The sequence below is a fragment of the Felis catus genome, chromosome D2 (genome assembly GCF_018350175.1).
Source record: "Felis catus isolate Fca126 chromosome D2, F.catus_Fca126_mat1.0, whole genome shotgun sequence".
Lineage (NCBI taxonomy): Eukaryota > Metazoa > Chordata > Mammalia > Carnivora > Felidae > Felis > Felis catus.
This window is the reverse complement of record NC_058378.1, coordinates 84,375,547-84,401,028: the sequence shown is the minus strand read 5'-3', so window position 1 is coordinate 84,401,028 and position 25,482 is coordinate 84,375,547. Positions and strand designations below refer to the sequence as shown.

Sequence of the window (25,482 nt, the reverse complement as noted above, 5' to 3'; positions counted from 1 at the left end):
TCTCTAAGGACTTTTCGCATTTTGTTGTCACTGTGAATGAGAACTCTAACATCTATATCGTATACTAAAATGTTTGGTGATGGATGTACTGTTGACTTTTATTTGTTTATTTGTGTGTAGTTATTATCTATTGCTGCCATAAAAAAGCATCATAAACTTAGCAGCTTAAGACAACACAAACTTGGGGCATCTGATTTGCTCTGTCAGTTAAGCGTTTGACTCTTGATTTCAGCTCAGGTCATGATCTCACAATTCATGAGTTCGAGCCCTGTGTCGGGCCTGCTCAGGATTCTCTCTCTGCCCCTCCCTCTCTCTTTCTCTCTCTCTCAGAAATAAATAAATAAACATAAAAAAAAAAAAACCACCCAAACTTACTGTTATGCAGTTTTGTAGGTCAGATGTCTCACTGGGGTAAAATTAAGAGGTAGGAGGGACGAATTCCTTTCTGGATGCTCTGGGGAGAATCTGCTTCCTTGCCTTTTTTCCACTTTCTGGAGGCCACTTACGTTCCTTGGCCGTTCCTTGGTCGTCTTCCTCCATCTTCAAAGCAACTAATATTGCATCTGTCAGACTCTTTCAGTCTGTCCATTGCCACGGCTCTACTTTAAAGGACTCGGGGGGGGGGAGCGCTTGGGTGGCTCAGTCGGTTAAGCATCCGACTTCGACTCGGGTCACGATCTCGCGGTCTGTGAGTTTGAGCCCCGCGTCGGGCTCTGGGCTGATGGCTCGGAGCCTGGAGCCTGCTTCTGATGCTGTGTCTCCCTCTCTCTCTGCCCCTCCCCCGTTCATACTCTGTCTCTCTCTGTCTCAAAAATAAATACACGTTAAAAATTTTTTTTTTAAAATAAAGGACTCATGGGATCAGACTGTGCTTACCTTGGATAATCCAGATGATCTCTCCATCTCTAGGTCCATACCTTCATCATATGTACAAAGTCCATTTTGCCATGTAAGGTAGCATATGCATACGTTTTGGGAATTAGGATGTAGACATATTTGGGGGCCATTACTATTCCTACCACAATTTGGTATCTGGTAACCATGCCGAACTCTCACTATTTCTAGTATTTATCGATAGATTTCCTTGAATTTAAGAATGGACTCTTATATCATCTCTTCCTTTGCTATTTCTAACGCATTAACTTATTTTTCTTTTCTTATCGCATTGTCTGGAGCCTTCAGAACAATATTAAATATAAGTAATAATAGGCATCCTTATCTTGTCCTTCTTTTAAGGAGACCTTTTAACGTCTCATGTGGTGGTTGTGTGATGTATTGAGTAGGTGTTGAATAAGTATCCTTTGTCAGGTTAAGGGACTTCCTTATTATTTGTAGTTTATACTTAACAAATGTTGTAATTGGGGATTTGTTAGTGTATCCTCATAATGTTGCCAGTTTGGGCTTGATGTTGCATTTTGGAGCTATGTTTTTAGAAGTGTACATAGTTTATAATTGTTGATACCTTCCTGATGAAGGTTTTTTCCTATGATATAGTGTCACTTTTTATAGTAATTACAACTTTTTGGCTTAAATTGCATTTCATTTTATATTAATATAGTGCACCCCCCTTTACTTTTGGATAATATGTGTATGTTACATATTTTTCTTTATTTTCCCTTTATCTGTGTGGAGTTGCCTCATATGTGTTCCTTATAAGTCACATATACCTAGATTTCTTAAAAGTCCAGTCAGATAACATCTTCTTCTAATAGGTAAATTTAATCTATTAATATATATTAATTATTATATAATATATTTGTAATATTATTAAAATGCTATTAAATAACATTATAGAGAATATAATATAAATATTATAATTATATTATAACATAATATTCCTTTCTTTTGACCCCGGTAAGGACCTTGGTATATGTGAACAAGTTTCCATCTTGTGCACTGTTGTTAGAGTTTGTTTGACCACTACTGCTTAATACAGAAAGCTCTTTTCTAAAGTAATAGTTAAATTTACTATGATCTTTGATCAGTTGCAGTGTTTCCTTTTCTTCTCTTTTCCCATAATTCCTTTTGCATTTCCTTTTGTCCCCCCCAAATGCATGCTGCCATAGATTTCTCACTGGGGTCTGTGCGTTGTAAAATTCTTTAAATCTTTGTATACAGGAATATGTCTTTATTTTGCTTTCACTATTTTTTTTTTCATGGTTGCCCTTTTACATTGTGATGAAAATACCTAAGGTAAAATTTACTACTTTAAGTGCATTGAAGTGTGCAGTCCGATGGCATACTCACACTCACACTGTTGTGTAGCCACAACTATTGTCTTCAGAACCTTTTCATCTTCCCAAACTAAAACTCTTCACCCATTAAACACTAACTCCCAGCTCCTGGCAACCACCGTTCCACTTTCTCTCTCCATGAACTTGACTACTCTAGGTACCCTGTATAAGTGGAACCATGCGGTATTTGTCCCCTTTGTGTCTGTTTCACTTTAGCATAATGTCTTCAAGGTCATCCACGTTGTAGCAGGTGTCAGAATTTCAGTCCCTTTTAGAGCTGACTAATATTCCATCAAAGCATAGACCACATTTTGTTTATACATTCATTCAACAATGGACATTTGGGCGGCTTCTACCTTTTGCCTATTGTGAATAATGCTGCTATGATCATAGGTGTGCAAATATCTATTCAAATCTCTGCTTTCAGTTCTTTTGGGCAGAACCCAGAAATGGAATTCCTGGATCATGTGGTAATTGTGTATTTATTTTTTGAGGAGGGAATCACCACGCTGTTTTTCCTAGTGGCTTTATCATTTTAGATTCCCACCAGCAATGCACAAATGTTCCAATTTCTCTAACTTCCCACCAACACTTGTTTGTTTTTTAAATATAGCCATCCTAATGAGTGTAAAGAACTCTCTCATTGTGATTTTGATTCGCATTTCCCTAGTGATTAGTGATGTTGAACATCTTTTCGTTTATTAGCCATTTGTGCATCTTCTTTGGAGAAATGTGTTTTAAGGTATTTTGCTTATTTTTTAATCAGATAATTTTGTTTTTGTTGTTGATTGCTTCACTCTTGATTGATAGTTCAACTGATTTGAAATCCTTGGTTAAGGTTATTTATTTTTTTATTTTTTTCCATCACTTTAAAGATATTACTTCATTACCTTCTGGAATCTCTTGTTGCTGATGAGAAATCTATTGTCATTTTAATTATCATTCCTTTATAGGCAATTGTTTTTTTTGTTTTTTTTTTTCTGGAAGCTTTTGAGGTTAATTTTCTTATTTTCCATGTTATGCATATCATTATGCTACTTAGGCATAAATTTAAAAAAAAATTTTTTTTTTCAACGTTTATTTATTTTTCGGACAGAGAGAGACAGAGCATGAACGGGGGAGGGGCAGAGAGAGAGGGAGACACAGAATCAGAAACAGGCTCCAGGCTCTGAGCCATCAGCCTAGAGCCCGACGTGGGGCTCGAACTCACGGACCGCGAGATCGTGACCTGGCTGAAGTCGGACGCTTAACCGACTGCGCCACCCAGGCGCCCCAACTTAGGCATAAACTTTACAGTTTATTCTTCTGGGCCACTCTTGTGATCTAAATTCTTTCTCCAGTTTTCTAAAATGCTTAGGTATTATTTATTTTAAGTTCTCAAATATCAATTCTCTGCTATTCCCAGTTAGAATGTCCACTGAAGTTCAATGTCCATTGAAGTTCCCGGTTAGAACTTCAATTTGACAAATCTTAGATTCTCTCAATCTATTATTCCTGCCTCTTTAAAAAATATATACATCAAGTACAATTGATATACAATAGCCTATTAGTATCAGGTATACATCATAGCAATTTGATATCTTTATACATTACAGAGTGATCTCCACAGTATCCTCTTACTTTCATTAGGATTTGCATACATTAAAAAAAATCAGTGGCTGGGCTCCTGGGTGGCTCAGTCGCTTGAGTGTCTGACTGGCTCAGGTCATGATCTCACGATTCGTGAGTTCCAGCCCCGTGTCGGGCTCTGTGCTGACAGCTCGGAGTCTGGAGCTTGCTTTGGACTCTGTGTCTCCCTCTCTCTCTGCCCCTCCCCTGCTCACGCTGTGTTTCTCTCTCTCTTTCAAAAATAAATAAACATTAAAAAAATTAAAAAAATATCAGTGGCATACTTTGCACTTACTTGTGTGGCCTTCAGTTCTATCATCCGTTTGACTCTTTGCTCTGGACTGTGTTCCTGTTAGAGTTTATCCCATCTAAATGTTTAAAACGTTTTTAGTGCCTGTATATTTCATTTCTGAGATGGTTATAACTGATTCTCTTTCATATGGATCTATTCTTATATCACTTATTTACTTTTTATTCCTAATTTAACATTATTTATGGAGATATTGGATGCTTTACTTATTCCTTTAAAATTTTAACCATGCTTGTCTTAAAGTTTTTGCTAGGCTTTTCTATAAACTTAGTTCTATCTGGAATGAATTCACACCGTTGTCTTTATTACATGTCTTCCTTTAAGCTTTGTTTTATTTGCTTTGAAATTTTTGTGTGCGGGCTCCTTTTGAGTGAGAGAATTAATTGTTTCTGTGGATTCCATTCTATTCACAGTCTGTTTCTCGTCTGTCCTCCCTGCGAGGTTTCGTCTGATGCCTGTGCACAGCTCATCGTGCCTTCAGTGCAGACAGCAACTTTTGCTCTGCTCCGATACTGGGCATATTGCCGATACAGTCACAAAGCCAGTGACGGGCAGGATTTGGCCTTGACCTCTTTTTAGTCTCCTTTTGTGGGTGGGGGGAGAGGTGGAGTCACTCCCCCCACCACCCTCTCACCTTCAAGAGCAGCGATTTTGGCCGTTTGCTTCTGCTGTTGTTGAGAAAGCTCTGTGGTCCCTTTCACCCTGTTGGAGTTGCTGCCTGCTTCCAGGTGGGGGGCCCTGTGGGCCGCCAACGCCACTGCCCCTGTCGTCTCGAGTGTCTATTCCGTTCTGTGTCCGTCCAGGGTTTCTCTTGTTTTCCAGCCTGGCTATGTCATCTCGGTTCTGTTTGGAGTATTAACTCACCACTTTATTTAGTTCTTCGCAGCAGAAGCAACTCTTCAACAGCGGACACTCTATTTGCTGAACTTGCTCTCTTGAGTTTCTTCTTTTCTTTCTCTCTTTTTATATTTTTTTTAATGCTTATTTATTTTTCAGAGAGAGACAGAGCACGAGTGGGGGAGGGGCAGAGAGAGGGGGCGACACAGAATCCGAAGCAGGCTCCAGGCTCGGAGCCGTCAGCACAGAGCCCGAAGTGGGGCTCGAACCCACAAACCGTGAGATCATGACCTGAGCCGAAGTCGGACGCTTAACCGACTGAGCCACCCGGGTGCCCCTTTATTTATTTTTTTAGATGTCTCTTTGTTTTTGAGAGAGAGAGAGAGAAAGAGAGGGGCAGTGAGAGAGGGGGACAGAGGAACCAACGGAAGCAGGCTCTGCACTGACAGCAGCAAGCCCGATGGGGGGCTCGAACTCACCAACTATGAGACCATGACCTGAGCCGAAGTCGGATGCTCAACCGACTGAGCCACCCAGGTGCCCCAAGACATTTGTCTGAAACAAAAGGATTGTTGAGTGTTTTGGGACTGACCCCTGTTCTATTCATGGAGACTCTTCATTAGCCCTTGTTGAGCCCCTATTTTGTGCCTGGAGCTCATCTCAGCTGAGGAGGTGCAGGCAGCTCAGTGACTTGTCCATTTTATCCTGTGAGACGTTGGTGTGGCAGAGTGGATTCTCAGCCAGGGCCATTCCCAGTAGGCTCAGCTAGGAAAGGAAAATGGTTTTGTCTGGCAGACTGTGGAGGGCGGAAAGGACTGTGTGCATAATGGAAAAGCCGGACTGGAAGCTGGGATTGGGATTCAGGACCCCCATGGGTGAAAGGGCCCGTGTGGGGTCTTGTAGGAGCCTCTCTTTCCCTTGTTTGGTTGTTGTCCTCTGTGAACTGAGGGTTTTGTTCTGGGCGCCCATCTGAAGGTGCCTTCGCTTGTAAGGAGCCAAAGCCTTCTGGGGCACTGAGGGGTACCCTGGACGGGGTGTGCCCTGGGCCCACAGATTCCCGTTCTCACCTGCTGTGGTCATGGAGCATTTCTGTCTTTTTGGTCTCCAGGGAGGGTTGCCCGGTCTTGACAGTTTTACATTTCACCCTCATCCCCCTTTTAGGATGTAAGGACTGTGGGCGGACCTCAGCTTCTGTTGTCTCTGGCTTATGGGGATTCACTGAGACCCCCGAGAGCAGAAATGGGGGCAGATCAGACTGAGGGGCACTGGGAAGGCTACATTTGGGGGATGTGGTGTGGGTGTGTCCCTCAAGGGTACTTGCATGTATGGGGCTCAAGAAAGGCAATGTCACCTTCATTATTCCAGGGGCACCAGGTGAAGACCAGTGCTGAATTCTGCGGTTTAATTTAAAACAGAAAATCTTAGGGTGGCCTAGGCTTTAGGCTGCATGTATCATTATTTTCCAAGACTTTAAAAAAGTGTCTATTTATTTTGAGAGAGTTTATGTATAAATAAATATTTATTTGTGCATGCACACGAGCAGGGGAGAGGCAGAGAGAGAGAGGGAGAGAGAGAACCCACGCGGGCTCTGTGCTGTAAGCAAGGAGCCCGACGCGGGGCTTGATCTCAGGAACCTGAGCTGAAATCAAGAGTCGGACGCCTCATCGACCGAGCCACCCGGGCACCCCAGGCTGTGTGTGTTGAATTCAGATTCCAGGTTTTGGCATGTTAAACAGGCTACGTGGGCACGGGACGGAAGTTGGGGGTGTTCGCTCTGGTGGGGCAAAAAGCAGCCGCTGCTGCCTGTGACCCCACGGGGCATGCCAGCCAGGGGGCGCCCCTGTGCCTTGCCTTCCTTCTGGAGATGCACACCCTGCGTGGCTGTTCTCTGTGCTTTCTGAGCACAGGCCCCCATCCCTGGCCACCCAGGGGGCTGAGCACAGGGCCGGAGGCAGCCTGAGGTCAGGGCGGGCTGTGGCGGGCTGCAGGGCACGGGGGCTTTGCCAGGCCAGCTCTGTCCTCCTTCACAGGGCGTCTGAGCGCCTTCGAGCAGGCTCTTTGCAAGGCTGGCAGGGAGAGCTGCTCCCCCACGTCTCCTCCAAGGATGGTGCGGGTTATAAATTGTGTAACCCTGCAGAAGAGTTCACTTGATCGCGCTGTTTTACACTTTTCTCTGCAGAACGTTGGTGACTTAATTAACCCACGTGTAGATGTAGCGGCTGAAAGATACATTTCTCGTTGCATCTACAGCTCTTTTTTAGTCATCATACACTTAAATTGCAAATTCTCATGAACTGTAACCCAGTGTCTTATGGCTCTTGATTCTACATTTCCCTGTAGATCTTCTGTCTTTAAATGTGTCAGAGTTAGAGTATGTGGCTGTTAGGAAAAGGTATAGCTATATTAAACCACACGAAAGAAGCTCCATTGCAATAATGTGAAGACTATAGCTTAATGCCCCTAATGACGGACCATTCCAACTTGGGTTTCAAAGCCTGTTGTCGCTCCCCCCCCGCCCCCCCATGGTGCCCAGGTATCAGAGACACATCTGGCAGGGGGCACTTATCAGTACACGCATATGCTCAAACAGTGTGAGACATTTCACGTACTTCCTTGTCTACCCTGTCTTATAAAACCCTTGCTTCCCTCTGCGCAAACCCATTCTTTTCCTCTCCGTCTCCAGGAGACCCTCTACTCATAAGTTAGAAAAGTTTATCTTATGACTTAACATTTTTTTTTAATTTAGAAACAATTTGATAGAGAATCCCTGGATTGTGAGCAAAACTAGGAATGACTAACTTGTATATGACTGTTTCCCCTTAAGGGAGTTAAGAAGACATTTGCAAGTCCCTTCCCCCCATCCTCCCCCACCCCCCCCAAAACCCCTCCCAATTGATTCTTTTGAGCTCAAAAAGTTGTATCATAAGCACATTTTTTATGGCTAAAAATCGGGGTTTACAAAGGGAAAACGACAAGCCTGTAATTGGCGTACTTGGTATGAAAGTTTGCTTGCATAGAAGAGATTCATGTTTGTAATTTCATTTTAGGAAACCATTCTAAGCATCCGGAGAAACCACGAGAGGGCAAGGGCTGTGGGAACTCTCTTTCCAGAACCACCTGGTTTCAGATTCACCCATAAAAATGGAACCACATGGAGTTTTATTCCAGCGTTCTGGGATCCATGGACATTTCCACCCAACTGAAGATGGAATTCTAAGTGCAAACATTTGGCAGCTGACATTTTCTGAACACATTCACCATTGTGCTACCCTTTTGCTTTTATTTTTGTGTTTGTTTAGTTTTTTTCTTTTTTTTTGGATCTCCACTCTGAGTTCCCAATTAGGCCTGTTTCATGCTTGGCTCCTTTGTACTTGTGTGCGCTACGTGTCGTTGGGGCTTAGCGACAGCCTGAACGCCTCGCGGACACAAGGAAGACAGTGCCGCGAATTAAGCGTGTCTTACATCCCCACCTGGCTGTTTTGTCTGTAGTCTCCTCATTCCTGCGCCCGCTACACCCCCCTCCTTTCTCTCCCTCTCTCTCCCTCTTCTCTCTCTCTCTCCTGGGTAGGTCACCATCACATTTCATACACTCAACCTCTTCTCTCTCTGTTCGATGAGGACAGGAGGCGAAGGTCTTTGCTCTGACTGTAGGAAAGTTCTCTTTTGGCTCTATTGTGTCTTATGAACAGCGCGAAGGGAGTCCAATGAGAGGTAATCTTATTTTCTGTACACATGTGCGCGTCAACGAGTGCTTTGCCCTCTGCCATTCTGTCTGCCCGCCTGCCTCTTTTTGTGTTTCTGCACAGACAGGGTTTTACGTACGTACGGCTGTGAAAGCTGGCACCCCCTCCCCTGGGCACTCGTCCTGCGAGCCCATTTCTCTGCCGGCTGCACCGTGTGCACAGCAGGGCCGTGGCGTGATTGTCTCTCTTTCAGCCCCTCCTGATGGACACTCAGGTTATTTCTAGCCCTGCGCTTCTGGAAAGCTGCTGCCATGGGCATCGGTGCTCATGATCTGGGTGCGTTTGTGAGATGATTTCTGTAGGACGTGTTTATGCGAACAGGGTAGAGGTCAGGGAGGCATGCAAACCGGTGTCCTAGGAGGAGTAAAATTGGGAGCGGACAACCTGCCCTGTGCGTTTGAGGAGACGGACGTTAGTTGAATTGGGACCATCTCACATAGTCCTCGCCGTGGTCCCACGTAGGCAGAGTGTGACAGTGGGGCTGATGCTCAACAGCTTGTGTCAGGCACCGGCTCTTTGGGTCCCGTCCGGAGCTCGTTCTCCCACAAAGCCCATCTTTGCTGACAGCCGGGTGTATTTAAGTGACGTTCTGGTTTAATCACCTGCAACAGCCGACCATGGTCACCTGACAAGGGTGACATCCTGAGCAGCAGCTCCTTGGAAGCTCTCATCCGGGGGATGACCACATTCGGCCATCACTCCTTCTTCTGCTTACATCCTTTGTAGCTTAGGTTTGTCTTTTTTAAACATTTTTATTTATTATTGAGAGACAGAGAGAGACAGACCATTAGCAGGGGAGGGGCAGAGGGAGAGGGAGACACAGAATTCGAAGCAGGCTCCAGGCTCTGAGCTGTCAGCACAGAGCCTGACGCGGAGCTTGAACCCACAAGCTATGAGATCACAACCTGAGCCAAAGTTGGATGCTCAACAGACTGAGCCACCCAGGCGCCCCACTTAGGTTTGTCTTAATGACATGTGCACGTGGAGACTGGTCCTGTCCCCGACCTCCTGAGGGCTGGGGTCCCAGGCCCTGGGTGCTCCGTGCTCATCCAGGTGGAGCTCACACACATCACAGTTCTTCTGGTCAGAGATGCCCTTTCTTCTCTGGCTGAGGTCTGGGATCCTGGGTGACTTGGGGATTGAGGCAGTGGGAGTTTGGGGTTTAGAGTGGGTGGGGAGCTTGGGATGAAGGGAGCAAGGAAACATTGTAGGACAGGCAGGCTTGGCACCAGAAATGTGCTGGCGGAGAAGAGGTCTCATGCCTGCTCCAGGGAGGTGGTGTGAGGGACAGGCGGGTGTGGGCACCTCCCTCTAACGTGACCGTGGCCACACCTTTAAGGCCAACCTCCAGCTTAGGAGGATTCCAGAGTCAGGAAACTTCCCGCCCCTGCCCCTCCCGGCTGTTTCTGCCATCCTTATAGTCCTTCTGGGATTCGATTCCCGAAGCGGAAGCAAAGTCCTTCAGAGCATTTCACCTTAAAGATGAGATTGAGGACAATGAAAGATCGGCAGGCTGCTCCCAGTGTAAGACACTCAGGGTGCCCTGGCAGCAAGGAGATGCAGACGGTGCCCTCCATCCTGCCACCGGCATCCCCGGGGACCTGCTGCCCCATTTGGGTGACCAGTTCTCCTTCTCGGCCTGCACCCCACAGTCAGCATTCTCAGGTGATGAGGTCTGAGGAGGGTGGCTGTCCCCACCTGACTTGGAGCCCTCAACTGGTCAGTGGCTCAGGCCAGGGACGGTCACTGGAACGGCCAGCCCTTCAGAGCACTGTGATTTGCCTCACTCAGCTTTTGCCCCAGGTGGCTGGGTGGCTACCTTTGTGAAGAAGAAACTGTCCATTGGGAAGCCAGCCCAGGACGAGGTGGTATGTTGATGTGGGTGATGCTGACAGGAGCCACTCAGGGCAATGCCGGTAGCCGGGCGCCCTCCCTGCTCCGCATTCAGCCGAAATAGCCTCAGGTGCCAGGGGCTGAAGGAGACTCGTCTCTATTCACTTTACTAGTTTTTATCTGTGCCAACCGTGGGCGAGGCTGGGGTTGTGCAGGTCAGTAAGGCAAGACCTCCACCTGACCAGTCTGCAAGAGAATGTGTGTGGGGCTCAGGTGGGCCCCACGGAGGCCAGGAGGGCATCGAATTGGCCCAGAGGGTGGGCAGTCTTCCCGGGCAGGTGATCCCAAGGTGTGCTCGCTCTCAAAGCTTAAATAGGAGATAGCCCGCCTCTCCCAACACTGGAGTCCCTGACAAGACACTCCTTAGAAGGATTGTTGGGTTCTGAGAACTTAGGGCACCAGCCAACAGCACCTTACCAGCACCAACAAGGTAGATGGCACCAAGCTCCAGATGAATGTGCAGAATAACACCAAGAATTAAGGTGGACACGCATTCACCTGTGGGTCCCCCCAACCCCAAACGCTGCTGACTGATGGTGGGGACACCAGGCGTGGTCTCCGAGCTGCATCTGGAGAAGGGAGCTGCTCTAGTATCTGAAGTCAAACCTTCCCCACAAATAGCTAAGAAAGGCATGATGCATTGCTTCTTGGAGCTCCGCTGGCCGGACGTTGTTGATGACGTAATTTCCGTCTCAGAATGGAGACTGGACTTTGCAGCCTAATGGGCAGAATTCATTTCTCTTTCCTTTCCCCCCCAGATTCATCGTAATCAAGTGTACATATATTTGCCTCTTGTCCTTAAAAAGCTGTTACATTTAATTTTTTTTTTTTTTGCTTTTGTACTGTTGTTTCAAAGAATCAAACAATTTTTAATAATCAGCGTTAGGAGCTTAAGATAATATTGGTTGAATTTTTCACATTCAAAGGCAAGTTTCAACCTTTACTACCCACCAAACTTCAATTAATTTATTTCCTCTTTAAGGACCTAAAGGCAATCTGAATCATTTTTACTGTCATGTAACATCCCCAAACAATATTTTATGAGGCTGAGTTTAGTTTGTGGTTAATAGATTCGGGCTTAGTTAAGGCTTGCACATGGGCATCTCCTTGTTTTAGAAATGTCTGTTTATTATCAGTTTAATGTGGATGAAACTACTTATTCACTCTTCAGAAACCCTTTATGACTCCTAATTAAAGTCTTTGTCTGAACAGAAAATAATTAATACATAAAATGAAGCCACGGGAAAGACAACTGTGAAATAGTTACTTGGTTGTGTGTTGAGCGGTATTTAATCATTAGAGTAACACAGTGTTTGCACTTTTGGAAAGAAAACAAGGCACAGGCTTCATGTTTATTTAACACTTTGACTAGTCCTTCTTGGAGGTATGAAATGAGTCTTCTGGAGCGCCACCACAGTAAATCACGTGTTCTGAAAATTGCTGGGTCTTAAACAGTAGTGTCATTTTAAGCCTAAATAGTTTGGTGGTGTTGCGGCGTATAAAAGTGACCTCTTAGAACAACATCGACGGTTTACGCTGAAAGACAAGTTAAGGAAATAAAAATAAGACATAAAATACAGTGCTGCCAGGATGCCATTTCTTTTATTTTGGTTTCGGCTTGAAATCTGACACTCTTCATGGGCACGGGCATAGTTAGTGGCACCAGAGAGGGGTCTGAGTTTGCGCCTCACAGATAAGCCAGGCCCCTTTGGCCCGTGAAGGCTTCTGGGGAGGGCTGCAGCCTCTTGTGGGCGCTGAGAAGTTGCAGGTCCCCAAAAGGTGGAGATAAGTCTGTATGAAATGAGATCTCATTAGTGGGCATATGAGGGCGGAGTGGAAATTCACAGCACGGTCTTTTCACAGGAACCGTAAATAAAGGTGACTGGCTGGCCCAAGGGACTGGTCACGGGACAAGGAATTTTCACCTCTGGGTCACTGCTTCCAACACACCACGACAGAGACTTTCAGTTCTTGAGTGCGGGGAGGAGCGAGTGGGGAAGGAGTGGGGACTCTCAGCTTGGGTCTGCCTCCGGCATGAGGAATGCGGGTGTCCCGGAGAGAAGGTGGACAGGCCCAGAGGTGGGTGACAGTGGAAGGATGGCCCTGGTACTAGCCCGTGGCCTCTGGCTTGGGTCTGGCTCTGGACAAGTGGGCGCGGGGCCATGGAGGAGGACAAAGGAGGAAGGAGGAAGGCCGGAAGATCTGGATTCCTGGCACTTTGCTCTGGCTTTTCCGAAATGCCTCTGTATTTCACTTGCTCAAGGAGGGGCAGTTCCACATTGTTCAAGAGGCCCAGGGACACTCCTGGCCCGGCCTTTCCAGTGGGTCCTCAGCTGCTACACGTGCTTTGGCTCAGAGCACATGACCAGTTTCTTGAATTTTTATAGAGATTCCTGTCTCCCTCACGGAGCCAAGGGTGAATCCCACCACACTTCTCTCCCCCTCGTATGTCAGATATTCATTTCAGAAAACTCGGAACATACAGAGAAGCAGAAATTGTAAAATAGAAAATGTCAGCGGCGATCCCACGGCCTGGTCACAACCGCCATTCGCATTTTTGTGCATCAGTCTGTCCTCTGGCGATGTTTCTCATACACTTGTGTTCTACCATACATGCTGCTTTATACTTATTAGAACATGATTCTTCAATCTTTTGTTGAGTGTATGTGCCACATTTATGAAACTGATCTCCTACCGTTGGACACTTAGCTGTTTCCAATGTTGTGCTGTCCTAAAGTCCCCAGCTGTCTTTGACTTATCAAGGTGGGCATCTCAGTCTCCTGGGTTTCCCTGGGGAGCCCATCTGTGGCACACCCATCGTGGAATGGGGGTCCCCCATTCATCTGCACTCTACTCAACCTGCCTCTGCAACTCGGAATGGAGTCCTCACTCCTCACCTACACATCCAATTCACCAAGCTTTTCTTCACACCTACCATAAGCAGGACACCTGGCTGAGCATGTGCGGGATGGAGTGAGGATCACCCAGCCCAGGCCATAAGTAGCTTCCGGTGTATAGGGGGGCAGAAGGAAGACAAGACCCATGTCTACCGTCCAAACTGACTGCCATAAAGGAGAGTTGAGTCATGTGCTATTGGGTGCAGATGAAGAGGCTACTTGGATTTTGAGATTGAGTGGGAAGGTGTTTTGGACCAGGTGGTAGTTCAACTGAATTTTGAGGAATGGATGAGGGTCAGGTGTCATGAGAGCAGGAGGAAGCAGGAGAGCTCAGGGGGCAAGCTCAAAGGCTGGGATACTCAGACTCATGGGGCGTGTTGTCTGCCGAAGAAGTACAAATGGCACTGGGACCTACTCATCAGTAGGGTTTTCATTGCCATGGTGGGGACAGGAGACTGCTGAAGAGGTAGGGGCATCCTGATTTGGGTTACGAAGGAGCCTGTTGGCCAAAAAGGTACAGGAAAGGAGACGGAATGTTTTGACTGGCCAGGGTATATTTTGTCTCCTCGTTCCCACATCTGGTGAACACAAAGTCATTGTGTGACTTTCTCTGTCCTAGTTGTGTCACATTCACCACGGCTGGGGGCAGCACTCATCCTGGAGGTCACGGACTCTGCTGAGGCCTGTTGTCCCCCTGCTAATGTGGTTGAGATAGCCCCTTATTCCCAAAGCCAAGGTTCAAGTTTTTGGCATGGGTCTCAAGCACATCTTTTTCTAGTGACAGTCAGAACATCTCAGGGGCTCCCTCCTAGCATGGAATATGTTTCCTTCTCTCAAGTCCCTAGCTTTGCAAGGACAGCAGGAAATCAAAGGGCTGAGGTTCTGATTCAGATATGAAGGGAGCCTAAAGGGGCCTCTTTTAGCATTTATTAAACCTCTGATGAACAGGCCACTGTAAGTCTAATTATTAATCTTTGGGAAACTTGACCCTGCAATTAACTAAGTAATAATTGCATTGTGGACCATCAAAAACCCCGCATTATTAATGAGCACTTAAGGTCAATATTCGTTCGCTTCACTTTATTGTCTGTGATATTTATCACTTGTAATATGACTTCCTGGTTAATTATACAGAATCATGCAGCATTCACTTTTGATTAATGTGGAAAGTTCATACAGACTTTGTTAAAAAAACATTTATTATGTGTGATGTATTATAATAAACCTTTTTTTCTCTGAGCTTTGTCCTATGTACATATGTTTTCAATATTTAGAAAATTTTCCTGTGTGGAGGAACTTCCTATACATGAAATTGAGAAAATTTAATAAATCATGTTAGCCACCTGCACCATGTGTGTTTTTTATTGTGATACGATCTTCTTGTGGGAAGGTTGGGGTCATAACTTATGCAAGATGATAAACACATTTTAACTTGAAGGAACTGCTGTGAAATCGTATTCCAGGCGTCCCTTTATTGCACAGGGGACCACGAGGGGTAGTCGAAGGAGCATGTTCCTGGCGTCTCAAGACTTGGGCCGTAATTAGCTGTGTGACCTTGGGCAACTTACTCTGCATATCGTCATCTCATAAATTAATCTGTGTTCATTGATTAATACCTCCCCAGCCTCCCTCACTGAGTGGGCTGAAGGATCAAAGATTGCAGGCATGTGAGCAGGCTTTGTGCTGTGAAATATGCCACCCCAGGCTGTCCTGTGCGTTTGGGTAGGACCCCCTCCAATTCCTCTTGCAGCCATGGCGTTATCACTTGTCATTTCTGGGCAGACGTTGTTTCCAATTGAGAGCGGCCTCTTTGGTAATGAACTCTTTGTGGCCTAAGCAAGCTTCTCGGAAGGGGGAGGGAAACCAGGTGGGTGCCTGTTAGGGACTGAATTGTGCACTGTCCCCCAACCAAATTCACATCTTAACGTCCTACCAGGGCCTCAGAGTGTTGACTGCATTGGGATATAGGGCACTTAAAGGGGTGATTGAGGTAAAATGAGGTTGTACGGGTGGGCCATAATCTAGTACTGCTAATCCGGCATGGCGGGGGTCCTTGGAAGAGAGGAGATTTGGACACAGGCACACACAGAACAAAGACTATGTGAGGACACAGGGAGGAGGTGCCCGTCTACACGCCAATGAGAGAAGCCAACCTTGAGTTAACACTACATGATGGGAGCCCTAGAAGACCGAGAGAGACGTGTGTGGAGAACTACCCAAGGGCTGAGGCGCCCTCTCACTCCAGGGTCTGGACACAGCGTTGCCTTGTTTGGCTTTCTTGGCACAAAAGGACTAGCCAGACCAGAGTGAACACCTTTTGGTCCTGCCGGTGGGGAGGGACAGAGAATGTGGCCTCACGGGTTCTCCTAAGCCTCCAGTGATGGTACAGTGGGGCTTGGAGGGGAAGGGGTAAGACTACTTCCTGGCCCCCGCTCTGGGCAAAGGACCAAGCGGTCTTGCTGTCACTCCCCCAACACAGATCACGAGGAGACCCAAACCTTTGGCTCTTGCTTGAGATCCTGTCGATAAAGAGGTGGATTGGCAAAGGGTGGCTGTGTCCTGGGTCAGGCTGGCCATCATGGGTGAGGCCAAAGTCGGTGTCTGGGGCAAATACAGTCTAGATGTTTGATAGTTGGCGCACTTTGTGTGCCGGTGTTGGAGGCGGTAGCTCTGATCAACACTGAGCATGGAATGTGTTTTCGGTTCCTGCTCATCTCTGCAAAATGCCCATAGTCCTTCAGGTCCAGGCAGCCCAGAAAAGGGATTCGCGTGAAAGTTTTGCAGTCAATGAGAGCAAAGCAGGACTTCCAAACTCCGACGTGCAGCAGCAGGGCTGATGAGGAATGACCACAGCCATGGTCGAAAGGTGTATCACAAGCACATGGTCCAACCTGCAGCCTGACTGGTGCTGTCTCTTGTGTGATGACAGATGCGTATCTTGTGGGAGTGTCTCCCCATCTTTGCAAAGGGGAGGCACTTTGTGCATTTGTGCACCAGCAGGAGATGGGCGTGCACATTAAAAAACATACAATTTCTGGGACTTTCAGGTCAGAAGGAATATTCCAGAGCACCATGCCTTGTCGAGATGTGCCAAGAGGTGATCTGCTCCTCTCACCCATCTGCGTGTAGGAGGGTGATGTCATAAGGACACATGAGGAGAACTTACAGTCACCTGGAAAAGCAGGCAATGTGAATTTCGATGTCAGGTCACATGACTTCCCACTGCTGGATGCCATTAGATATGAATGGCAGGGGGCTTGACTGTTTGGACCCATGGTGTGTGTGGCTTTGCCAGTCAGTTAGCTATCGGGCAGTTGCTGTGGGATTAGGGGGAAAACAATAATGTTCCGTTAGAAGCACTTACCATGGAAATCACTCAACAAAAGAGGAAAGTCAGCAAGACTTACTCTAATAGTGGACTGAAGGCTGTGAAGGCTGGGTATTTGTGGGGGACGCATTTCCAAGTGCTTGGCACATGTGGACCTAGAAGGGTTATCTTTAGAAAGAGGAATCTTATTCTGTATGTCAAGTTTTCTTGGGCGAGGAGGTGGGGGCTCATGTGGAGTTACCCCGTGGGATAAAGCCTGACCTGCATCCACTTTCGGCCACCCCCCCCTCCCCCACCCCCCAGTCTACTTTCCTTCCTTCCCTTGGGCTGGGATCTGGTCACCTCACAGATGATGCCCCACCTGTCTCCTGGGGGGCAGCTCAGACCTAAAGGCCAGTCACCAATTTCCCGGGCCATCTTAGTTATGAAATATTCTCTTATTTAAAACATTTTTTTGATAAATTATCTGTCAACAGCAGATGAAGTTAACATTTCTTTTGATCAATAAAACAAATATTGAGGTTACGAGCTAAATGCTATCTAAATTTCTAAAGACTACTGCATACTTCGATGTTCATTCAACTCCAGCCCATCTGCTTTAACAAATTTTGCAGAGCTGTAATAATTATCATTCATAATATATGATGGGTTTGTACGAATTTCTTCCATGTGTGAAACCTATTTAATGTTAACATTCTCAAATTGGAGTTGGTTATAAATAATGCACCAAGAGATGTGAAATGGGGCAAATTATTTCTTTGTGTTGTACCTGTCAGGGCAACGGTTACATTTTTAGTATTTGTGACTAGTTTTGAACAACTTGGACCCAGATTACTTCTATCAAAGGGAGTAGGCTCTTTGTCCCACTTTATGTAAATTAAAAACCTTTAGCCAATTTGTGGCCCAAAAAATAAATAGTGTAAAGAGCTGGCAGACAACATTTATTTTGTATGTACATTAATGGGCACTTCCATTTTTCCTGGAGGCCAGAATCCACTTTGAAATTCATGTTTGATAAATTCCCTGGCTTTCTGAGTAATTTAACCGTCTATAGGGCTGCTGATCCTCTGAGTGTATCGCTGAACCGTAGGGACTTGTGTACCATTTCTGCATATCCAAGTTCAAATATATGCTCAAGATTGGTTTAAATTTTAAGTTGTTGATCTTATTTCTGATAGATTTGTTAGCTTATTCTCCATTTCATTTCTGAAACCTGCTCCTAATCCTCAAATACTCTCTTCTTAAACACGTCTTTGCTAAATTCATTGATTGTGTTAGTAAAATGTATATTGAACGGCCGCCCTGCAAGCATGCCGTACCGTGAATATTGCTAGTGCCTTCGCTCAAAGACCGCAACAAGTTTTGATAACCTGGCTGTCAATTATCACCTGCCTTTTAATTTGTTCTTACTCTCGGATAGACTATTAGTTTCCACGTCTGTTGCGGAATTTCTTCGGATTTTTTCACCAGTTCGAAAAGAATTTTACTGATTTTCATGCTACTGGTTATGCCGTATAAAATGTAAGCCCACTTGAAAGTGTTTATGTTTGTTTTTATAATTCTTGACATTTTGTTGATATTATGAATATTGCTTTTTCAAATAATGTTTTAAAAACTCCTTCTTGCTGATCGATAGAAGTCAGCAACTGACTTTTTCTCCTTAGTTCACTTTAAAGGAGATTTTTAGCATTAAGCAAGAGAGTTCCAACAAATGTTGAATTTAAACCATTTGCCATGTTCTGAAACGACTTTCTCTTTTCTGGGTCTCCAAGCACTTTAATATATATGTATTTTTTGAAGCTGTGACCCTCTCAGTCACCTTGGACTATAGCTTGCATTTGGCTGACAAGGAGATTCTGGGTCGGATGGTCAATGGGTGGCATGTCTAGGGGAGAGCTGGTTCTAGAACCCAGGAACGTCACACTGTGCATCCCGACTGTGCAGAACAAGGCTTCTTTCTCCCCCAGCTGGATTGCTTTTTCGTGTTGTCTTTCTGAAAACAGCTCTTCCCATGAACTAGGTTTTAACCCACATCACAGGATATCGTGTGTACTTCTGAACTCTTTCCTCCTTGCCCTCATCTGTTGGGGCTTCCCCAGCCAGGCCAAGCACATGTGTGGCAGGAGACCCTTTCTCTGCTTCTTTATGGCTCATTTCTTCTCATAAGTCAGCTCAGAATTTTGAGGCCTTACCTTGTTATATTTTTCTTCTCCGTGAGGAAATTAGTCTAAGGGAAAAAAAAAAATCCATCTGTGTGGCCTGTTCAGCAAGACTTTAGGAACTTCCTCTCCTTAGTTTTCAGGCCCAACCTGACCAGCAGTGCCAGAATTCAAATTTACAGTCTCTGGGGCAACATTTTAATAGAGTTTTTGCTGGTGTTAAAGCTTAACTCTGGTGTTATACTCATACTCTACCATGGAGGTTTAACCACCCAATTTTATTAGCAGCAAAATAAAAGTATCAGGAAAATGAAATCGCAGTGTTTGTGTCTTGGGAGGGAGCAATCTTGCCCCCTTCTCCCACTGGTAATTTATATCTTCCAGGATCATGGTGCACGTAAACTTGGAGAGTGGGAAAAAAAGAAGTCATCTGAGAACATTTCTGACTTAAATGAATTATGTGTAGGGAAAGAATACCCAGCCCATATTATCTTTGCCTTTTAAGGAAAGAAAGCTTTGATATCAGGAGTATTTGAGACCGTTATGCACCCTGGACAAAGATTACTTTAGAGGCTAAATTAATAGATCTGGAACATGGAAATGAGAATAATGAATCTACCTCGTTCTAAAATTTTTTTTTTTTTCAAATCATTTCTATTCTAAGCTTTTGGGCCTTCAGAAGAGTTTGGGTCCCATACTCTCCATGCTATTTCAGCGTGCCTTTGCTATACCGATCCCCTTCTGCATTGTAGACTATGTGTTGACCAAGGATGTTGATCTCACCTACGTGGTTTACATTTCCATGCTGTTGGATTCAAAATAGGAAAAGGAAACTGCATCCATGGCTCTTGAGAGGCACTGGATGGTATCGGTTCAATGGTTGAAGATTGGTCAGGGCATAATTTCTCACTTTAAATAGAGATCCCTGGACTCACCCTCAGGGAGCCTGTGCCCTGGCTCTGTCACTAACTTTCCTAAGTCACTTCAAGCTCAGTGACAGTTTCCTTTGTCCGTGATGTGGGGCTAATGATGCCCATGTCCTAGTTCTGTAGGGGGAAGCTGATGAAATAATAGGAGAAAGTGGTTCAAAAAGAATGAAATGTTCAACAGTTGCCCGGCCTCTGGGAAGGGCATGTCACTGCGGACTTTTCACCTGTTCCAGCACTTTCTCCCCCAGATTGGAAGAAATTATCGGACTGCAAGATAATATGCCAGGCATCCAGTTAAATTTGCCTTTCAGGTAAACAACGGATAAAAATTGTTTGTATAAGTATATCCTACATATTGCATGGGGTATACTTATACTAAAAAAATATTTGATCTGCATTTCAGATTTAACTGGGAATCCGATATTTTCAGTGGCTAAGTCTGGCAACCTTCTTGCCTTTGCTCTACAAAGCCCTCCCTTCTCTCTAGGTGTCCCAGCAGGACCCAAGAACCCAGCCATTGGCTGTGGCACAGGAGTGGGTGGCACTTGAAGTCAGAAGTCAGGTGTTCAGCTATGGCTATGGCTGTGTATGGATCCACATTAGCACGTGATTTTTCTACCTGGGTGTCCAGCAAGTCGCTTGACCCTGTTGAGCTAAGTTTCAGCTTTAAGACGGACATTGGCACTCACTGCACAAGGCTGCAGTGAGGGCCCAACAAGCTGACGTAAGTGTTGGGGAAGCTTAAAGCATCTAGCACAGCAGTACCTCTGCGTGCCTTGCTCTGGGATGCGCAGCTGTCTATTTGATCTCTGTTTTAGGGATGGGTGGCCAGGTGCAATAAGAGGGTGGCTCGCTCAGGCATCTTTTCCAACAGAAAACATTGATACAACCTATTTTCCCCCGATTTAAGATTTTCTTACATCGGCTTCACACGCATGATCAGAAAAGTGTTTTTATTTGCTTTGTCTGCGGCTTACAAGAGCTGAGTTTCTGGTTCCATTTTGGGAGCAGTCACAAAGGTGCCCGGCCCCTTATGCCTGCGCAAAGGAGCGCACGGTTTGTGGGCCTGGCACGTAGAAAAGCCAGTCAGAGCCACCCGTCCCTGGCTGTCACAGTGTCTTACTCCTCCTCAAAAGCAATGAAGCATGCCATCGTCACTTCTAGAAGATGGCGGCAGGGGACCTGCGGGTGGGAGACATCCGGCTCTGGCTGTGTGTTCAGCAGCAGCCGCGGGAGGGCTGATTGGGCCAGGAGCCAACCAGGCAAGATGGCGGCAGGCGTAGCAGGAAGGGCTGGAAGCAGGGCAGATGTGGGCTGGGGCGAGGCTGGGGGCGGCTGGTGCTCCCCACCTGTGGGTTCTGCGCTGGGGGTGCGGGGGTGGCCGCCCTCTGCCCTCTCTCCTCACTTGGGCATGTCCCTACCACCTGACATGCTCCGGTCTTTTCCTGGCTTCTTCAAAAGCCGGAGTTAACTTTTACAATTCCTCTCTTTTCCTCTCCACCAAGGCTTGTGTTTTCTCAGCCATTCTGGGCACTTCCCTTTCATTTCCTGGGAAAGGAAAGCTCAATCTGTCTTCTCCCGGCCGCGGTAATCCTCCCTGTCGAGCTGTGACTTGTTCACATCCACCCGTCAGATCCATCTGGTCCAGGCACCTTGTTGACTTTCTTATTGGCTCTTCCTCTCAGCTGCATTTGGCCTTCTGATGCTTTTGAGATTCCTTCTGCTCTGGTGGAGCTATTTGTAAGGTTTCCCCTGGGTCCTCTGAAGCGTCTGCTCTCTTCCCCCTTCTCCACTCTCCTTCCTGCACTCTCTTTGTTTGCCATTGTTAGAGCAGGCTTTCCTGGGTAGAAAACCATTTTTCCTTTTCGGCTTAATTTTGCTTTATACTCACAAAAGAGTGCGGTTTTACTGTTCCCCACCCCCTGTGATTGATGGAAAAGGATATTGTACCAATTGATTGAGATAAAAAATTAGTGCTTCGCCATAGGGAAGCCAAATTAGCCATCAGAAGTAGGCGCATAGAGTATTTTAAGAGTTTTCTGATTAATTCTCATGACGTGAGACCTTTTGACACAAAGTTTTATGTGCTGCGATGTGGGAGGGGAAGAAGTGGCAACGGGTTATTACGGATTTTACTTTTACCTTTAGTTGATTTATTGGCCTTCTCTTTCGTGATAGGAAATAAGGACCTGCAGATCTCAGGGTGCCTCCTCTTGGAGAGAACAGTCCCTGTGTGTGCATTTTCCAGAATGCAGGCTCAGAATTTCAGGGACAAAGCCAAAAAGACTCGGAATAGAACTTTAGTCAAAATGCCTACAGTTGTGGAAACAAAACGGCAGAGAGAGGCCCTTGCAACTCAGATAGGTGTCACTCAGCACCTAAAAGTGACAGCTAATCAATTCTTTTATTGCCCATGCAGAAGGAGAAAATCCTAATTTAACAGAGTGTTGATGGCAAATAATTATTAACAAGAAACATTTTTGACAGTGACTCATTTGTTCCTATTTTAAAAACATAAAACCATGCTCTGTTTCTTAAAACCTGTTGTCACGTTCAAGCGTTCCTACTGCATCATTTAAGATTGAGTTTTATTACAATCTGCAGTCCAACCTAGTTTGGTACAGCAGCCGCTGTTTACTTTTCTGTTACAAAACCCAGCAGTCTCCGTTAGGGCATGTTGAAAATTTCCTTGGCTATCCTCTTGAATGCATGCTTTAAAAGTAAGGACTTTGTAAGTTGAAAACATTTGCTGATGGAAAGCAATGTTACGTATGTGAGCCTAAATAGACAAACAGATGTATTGAATTCCTAGTTCCAGTTAATAGAGAAGTATTATGATGCCAGCACTGTGTTTTTATCTCGAAGAAGCTGCAAAAAACTTTGCATTAGTGGAAATATATGTAAATGTTTCTCACTAAAAATGCATATAGATGTGTTTGTGTGTGTGTATACACATTTACTTATTAAACATTTTTTTAATGTGTATTTATTTTTGAGAGAGAGAGAGAGAGAGATACAGAGAGACAGAGTGTGAGTGGAGGATGGACAGAGAGAGAGGGAGACACAGAATCCGAAGCGGGCTCCAGGCTCTGATCTGTCAGCACAGAGCCCAATGCGGGGCTCGAACCCATGAACCGCGAGATCATGACCTGAGCCGAAGTCGGACGCTCAACCAAGTGAGCCCCCCGGCACCCCCTTCACGCATTTATTTATTGAGGTTAGTTTACAGATGCCTCGTATGAACCACCACAAATTATGTGGAGGGCAAAAGCACGCTAATACGTCTTGGCAATTTGGGAGAAAAAGCTCTACTGACGCTTCTGATTGGAGCTGTTTCTGACGGTTCTCTTTTCCATTTTCCGTTTGTGACGGAAGGTTTGGCAAATCTGTGTACGGCACATTTTCACTAATCTGTTAATCAAGTTTGAGTTCGTATGAATCATCTGGAAGCACATCAGACCCCTTGTCCAGCTCTTTGATTTGTAACCACTCTGATAGCTTTTTATCTCTTCTGCTCTCAGGTTGAGCCAGCCCAAGTCGTGAAGGATGCGCTGTGACTTCCTGCCCTTACCATGCGTTGGGGAGCAGGGGTGTGGGGAGCGGCACCGTCTCGCCAGGAGATGCAGCTCTGCAGGTAAGGGGTTGCCAGTTTTTCCGAATCAGAAGGCACTCTTCTGGGACCACCAGGGTGGCATGGGATCGCCCGTTATTTTGCAAGTCTTTCTTGTAAGGATGTTCTGTGTCTGGGGCCTCTGGCTGTACTGCCTAATGTTCCCAAACACGAATGCAAGTCAGATACGCTCTACAGACACGCCAGGGGCACCTGCTTTGAGAGGGGCGATGAACAGATTCACCATGAAACCCTTGCTGTCTGCCTCCGGGTGGAAGGCGGCGGGCTGGCTTTCTCTGAAGACTGCTTCCTCCTGACTTTTGGTTGAATTGTTGCGAGCAAGAGTGGTGCTCATTAGATTGGAGCCGAAAGGGACATGGTGTGGCACACTTTGGAGCGGGTGGTCTGGGCCTGCTGGCCTCAGTCTTGCCCCCAGAATCCCAGCCCCCCAGCCCCCCAGCCCCCGAGCCCAGAGAGGTCCCTGGTGCTGGCCAGCCTGAAGCACGGGGCTCGGCCCAGCAGGATGGGAGGGAATGACCCTGGAGAGCCAGCAGAAGGGGGCCTGGTGCTGCTCTTGTGCGGCCTCCTGGCTCCTCAGTGCCAGAGCCCGGCTTCACTTATCATCCCCGTACGAGGGCAGGAGGGGAGCCGGCCGCTGTGTATCGCCGTGATCCCTCAGGGGTAAATTTTTAGCTGCAGAATTTATGAGTTGCACATTTATTTGATTTGGCTTTTGGTTAATTTTTTTTCTCCTCTTGTCAACCTGACAATATGAGGGCAGACGGATGCAGTCCCTGCAGCGGAGGCAGTAAACGGTGCTGGGGCTGCGGCTTGATAGGGGGCTTCTGGCTTCGCCCCTTCACTCGCCTTCCCTCCTGCCCTTCTCTCCCCACCGCTGGCTCAGCAAGGCTCATGCGACCAGAACACTCCGCTCTAAATAAATAAATCCTGAAATAAATACGGGTGTGCGTCTCATTAACATTACCTGTCAAATCCCTGAGCACAGGACCCCAAATGGCCCCCTGGGCCTCCCAGTAATTTCTGTAAAGCACATAAAAAAAGATGATCAGTGGGTGTGTTTGTGGAAATCATTAGCAGGGTGGGGGAAGATATGCTTATAAGTCAATAATTCTTTTTGACAGAAACTTAGCCCCGGTTATGTGATGACTCCCCTTAATGGAAGGAAAAGACATATGGTCTGAGTTTTATGACAGATGTCAGGAATCCTGAAAAGTGGCAGAAGGAAGATCTTGGTTATTTTTTTTCCTTTTAACTGACATGGATGTATGGGACATTTTGTCAACTTAATGACTGTTTTCTTTGGTTCTTCTGATCACTCTGTGGCAGGAGAATATAGTGACCCACTTTTCAAAGGATGGTAAATACCGTTGAAGGCAAAATTCATGTTAAAAAGTCTAAGGACCAGCTACTCGATCTGAACTCCTCCTAAGAATCACTTAGTATTGGAGTTACGCCGCATTACCTCCACGGCGTGTTAATCTTTGGGGTTTAAAAGTCAGTGCAGTGAGATTCATATTTTAGCCCCGTGCCGAAATTTCTGTAGCTCATCTGTTGTTTATTCCGGAGAACGTGGAGTTAGCGGTTCAACCAGCCGAGGGGTTCTCCGGCTGTTTTGCTCCCTGCGATTTATGAACGTGACCCTCAGCGTGGCACCCTCTGAAAGGTGGGGTCATTGGATCCCAAGAAACACAGTGAGTTGCCAGAGCAGAGAGGTGATATACCGGCTCACGTGAGGCTCTTTATTATTTCTTTGAAGGAGTCACATCAAGTGCAGTACATGTAGAATTGTGTTTCCAGGTGAACAGATTATCGGCCATCAACAGACAAGTGTAGACACTGGGCCCTATATGAGGACACATTCGCACTGGGTTTGATTCGGGAGGAAAGAAGGTAGGCAGTGCAGTACTTTGTAA

General features: G+C 46.1%; 1 long non-coding RNA gene across 1 annotated transcript in view; it reads left to right on the top strand.

Moving 5' to 3' along the window:
• Positions 1 to 23,702, top strand: part of LOC123380953 — a 31,785-nt gene extending 8,083 nt beyond the window's left edge. The window contains exon 3 of the long non-coding RNA XR_006587412.1: positions 23,460 to 23,702. This is a non-coding gene — a long non-coding RNA (uncharacterized LOC123380953). The remainder of the gene's footprint in view (positions 1 to 23,459) is intronic.
• Positions 23,703 to 25,482: the final 1,780 nt, after the last annotated feature.